This window comes from Mesoplodon densirostris, chromosome 9 (genome assembly GCF_025265405.1).
Source record: "Mesoplodon densirostris isolate mMesDen1 chromosome 9, mMesDen1 primary haplotype, whole genome shotgun sequence".
In the NCBI taxonomy this organism is placed as follows: domain Eukaryota; kingdom Metazoa; phylum Chordata; class Mammalia; order Artiodactyla; family Ziphiidae; genus Mesoplodon; species Mesoplodon densirostris.
The window spans coordinates 11087353-11091431 of NC_082669.1; the positions used below are offsets into that span (position 1 = coordinate 11087353).

At 38.1% G+C, this 4079-nt stretch overlaps 1 pseudogene; it reads right to left on the bottom strand.

Annotated features, from left to right (window-relative positions):
* Nucleotides 1-2591: 2591 nt before the first annotated feature.
* Nucleotides 2592-3781, bottom strand: LOC132496452 (neurexin-1-beta-like; annotated as a pseudogene).
* Nucleotides 3782-4079: the final 298 nt, after the last annotated feature.

Here is a 4079-nt window from a genome sequence, read left to right on the forward strand (position 1 = left end):
ATTGCATGAAATTTAAAAATTTATGCTGGAAAGAAACACTGAAATCAATTCCAAACAACATGCTTCAGAGATATACTGCTTAAAAATACCATTATTTAAGTTATTTTCTATCACAATTTAGAATCTTCCCAGATGGAAACTAGTTCAAGTTCAGTAGATCAAATGGAAAAGCAACCATTTTTTTTTAAACCTCAAGATGTAAATGAGTGGTTTTATATTTACCTTCTATTTCACTGGCTTTCCCTGAGTAAGACTGGATGAGAGGAAAACAACAACGACTTACGAATCCTTTAACCTGGCAAATTAAAAAAGAAGAAAATCTGAAACACAAGTAATGAATAATAAATTTTAGTTTTATACCTCTACTTTCTGGGTCATGAAAACCCTTTAAGACTTTTCATATATAGCAATTACTTGGCAACCATAGATGGTGGTGATTTGCTATGAATTATACATATATCTAAGGTGCTGTATGTCTGAAATCCAGGCCACGTCTTGGCTTTTTTCATCAACTGAAGTATCACAGAAGATGTTTTGCATTTTTTGCCTTTTCTGAGTAAAGCTAATTGTAAAAGTATTCTTCTCTTCTATGAAATCTAATATAATTCTTTTAGGAGATGTTAAAGTAATGTGACCAATTTTTACTGAGGCATCACCTTCCAATCTAATATTGCATTTCCTTCTCATGCTAATAATTTATTGCTATGAACATCATTGAAACAATATGCAAAAACAAGTGAATAATCTATACATTTCTCCTTAATGTGTGTTAAACTAAAACTATATTTAATGATACATATGTAAAACCAGAAGTTAAATTATACTCTATAATCAACAAATAATGATTTTCTTAAATGGATAGCAATACAGAATCAAAAATTACTGAAAATACTTTCTTAGTTGAGAAAGTGTGTACTTTCCAAAAATGTTTATCATGCACATCAGGTTCAGAGACTATATATATATATATATATATATATATATATATATATATATATATATATATACATATAATTTTATTGGAAAAATAGTTTTCATTTGCAGCAGCCAGGGTTAAGGTGTAGATCAACCAATTTTGCTTCCATAACCTGCCCACCTAATGGTTCATATTCATGCAGCAATATGCCATTGATAGTATATTTGATAAGGAAATGTTCCATTTCATTAGGGACTAAAATCTTCTGGAGGTTTCCTGGGAGCATGAACTCAATGAAGTAAATCACCCCATTTGTCATCAGTACCTTGGCACAATGATCTTCCTTTTTGCTTTTCAATGTGTCAGTAAATATTTGCTATTATATGTACGTCTGGGTCTTCCATCCTATCTGATGGATTCCTCTGGATTTGTGTGTGTGGGGGGGTGTGTGTGTGCATATTTGTGATCGTGAATGAGGAATGTATGTGGGAAATGTGAGTAGTTGGGGGAGCAAAGAAGATTATATGTATATAGTTTACCTTCTAAATCACACCTTTCATACAAATACTAAAACTTAACTGCAACAGAATGAAGGCTGTACATGTAAGGAAAAAAAAGTAGCTGAGTCTTTTTATATACATTCATACATATCTTCCTTAGAATAAACACTACATTGTAATTTTTTTAAGTAAGTAATTGTGGCAATTTATAATGGTGGCAAAAAAGAAAACCCTGAAATAATTATTGATCTGATGTCATAAAACTCCCTATAGTTAGCAACACTTATAACATCGAATTTACCAAAAATGGCTGAAGAGCAGAGATATATTTTGCATTTTCTATACAGCAGACTATAAAACATCACTTATCACAGTCCAGGAAGCACACAGAAATGGATTTTATATAAACACATGTAATAACATATTAAGCGTGCATGGAAATTTCCCAATGATTGCATGTATACCCTCTTGTTTTTTTCTTTCTGTTTTGAAATTTTAGTGTGAAAATGTGCCTTATCTTTCACATTGTTGAAAATAAGGCCTCCATACTTTCTTTTTTTGCCCTCACAACCAGAAGGGGGCTTTTTGAATGTGTTCCTACACAAGTCTTCAAAAAAGCCATCACTTTGTTTCAAGTGCAAGTTCCAGCCACTGCTCCAGTTGTGCCAGTTAACGGACTCTGAAAAGGTTTGCAGGTCGAGTCACTCAAAATGACAGTCTTCTCTGGCAATCAGACTAACTGACTTCTCGGGAAAGTGCTAGCACTTTGGCTAAATCCAGGATCATAGGTAGCTTCTTTTTCTGTGTTGTGTTTTGTGTTATTATTGTGTTGTGCCTCCCGATGTTGTAATACTCCTTTGCTTTATGAATGTGTGCGATCACCACTGTCTTTTAGAAATGTTCCAGCAACATAAAGACAGGCAGAGTAAATTAAAACACTGTGGATGTTAGGGAATTTATTGACCTCTGCTTTTTTTTTTTTTTTTTCTTTTCTTTTTTGGAGAAACAAGAGCATGAGATACTTGTTTTTATTTTTTAAAAACAGTCTTTCCTTCCTGATTGCATTCCCTGTCTTCTTTTTTATGTGCTTCATAAAAAGGAAAGTAAATAAGTTTATATTATGTCTCAGATAAAATGAAGACTATTTCTATACAAGGGTCCTTCAGATCTTGGGATTAGACGTAATACTCTTTATCCTTGTTTTTCTTGTTTTTGTTGGCGCTTTTCACACTGCTAGGTTGTTTCTCCTTTACTATAGCCCCATTGGACTGTGCTGAGTTACTGATGTAGTTTCGACTCTCATCCACGTGGTATGAGCCTTCATCCCAGTTTCTGTATCTGTACATGGTGTAGAGGAGGATGGGATGCACAGGGTGGCAGCGGCTACGATCCCCACAACCATGCCCATGGTGCTGCTGGACTCCCGAATCACTTCTGCTGAGCCTGGGTATGGCTCTCTCCCGCCTGCCCGGGTTGGGTTGGCTAACCCACCTGAGCTCGGCTCACAGGGGTCAATGTCCTTGTCATCGCTGGGACACTCAGCTGAGGCCACAAGGATGTCATCTGTGGTCTGGCTAATGGGTTCTTTTGTAGGGGGCTTTCCTCTTCTGGCTGTGCTAGTACCCAGGGTTGTGGTGGTCTCCATAATTGACGTGGACATCTCTGACTGCATTGCAGTGGCTGTCGACTCAGTTGTCATAGAGGAAGGCACTTCACCAACCAGTCTCACATTTACCACTATGGCAATGTTGGCATCATTTTCGGCTGCCATATTCAGAACTTTCAAGCCATTGTAGTAAAGCCCAGAGAGCTCACCCTGGAAGGGCTGGCCCTGCTCTTTCCTGCCAATTATGGTTGCTTGGCTATTGAAGATAGTGAGCTGACGCCCTTTGTCGAGTAGCCATTCATCAACTACTTGACCAAATCGATATGGAATTCACTGTCTAGCAATTGCCAGGTACTCGTTATCATTGTTTCCTGCAGGGTAGCACTCAATCACTGGCCAGCTGTCCACCGGTAATGTGGCATTGCCACCACTCCTCGTGAAATGGACTACATGGTATTTCCCATCGTTAATGATTACATTGGACTCTTTGATGGCGATGTCATCTGTCCCAACATTAAATTTAACTCCGATTTTTCCTTGATGTATATGCAGCTCTAGGTAGTCTCCCAGGCCAGAAGAACTGTCCACTCGCACCAATACAGCTTCTTTCTGAACAGTGCTAAACCCTATGGCCAGTCTGTCTGCTCGTGTACTTGGCCGGTCATTAGGAGACCACTTATACGTGATTTGCCAACCACCTTTGTTAAAGATATATGTTGTCCCAGACGTCTGAAGCAAGGTCCTGAAGAGACACCCCATTGTGTGCGTGCAGCGGACTGCATGCCACACAAGGCGGCAGACTTTGCTCTGGCTCCTGGGGTAAGGAGTATCATGTATAGTTTTAAGCAAGAGGTATTCGGATCCCCATGACAGTAAGCATTACTCATCCAATTTTAGGACCACAGGGCCATTCTCTAGTATACCAGTCTTTCTAAGACTGGAATTCCTAGCTGATGCTATTTCCACAAAGCCCGGCAACAGAAAGTGTATTAGTGTGGGTTGTCTTTGAATACATCTCCCATTTAAGACATTCTAAGGAGCAAATGTTTAGTTTAAA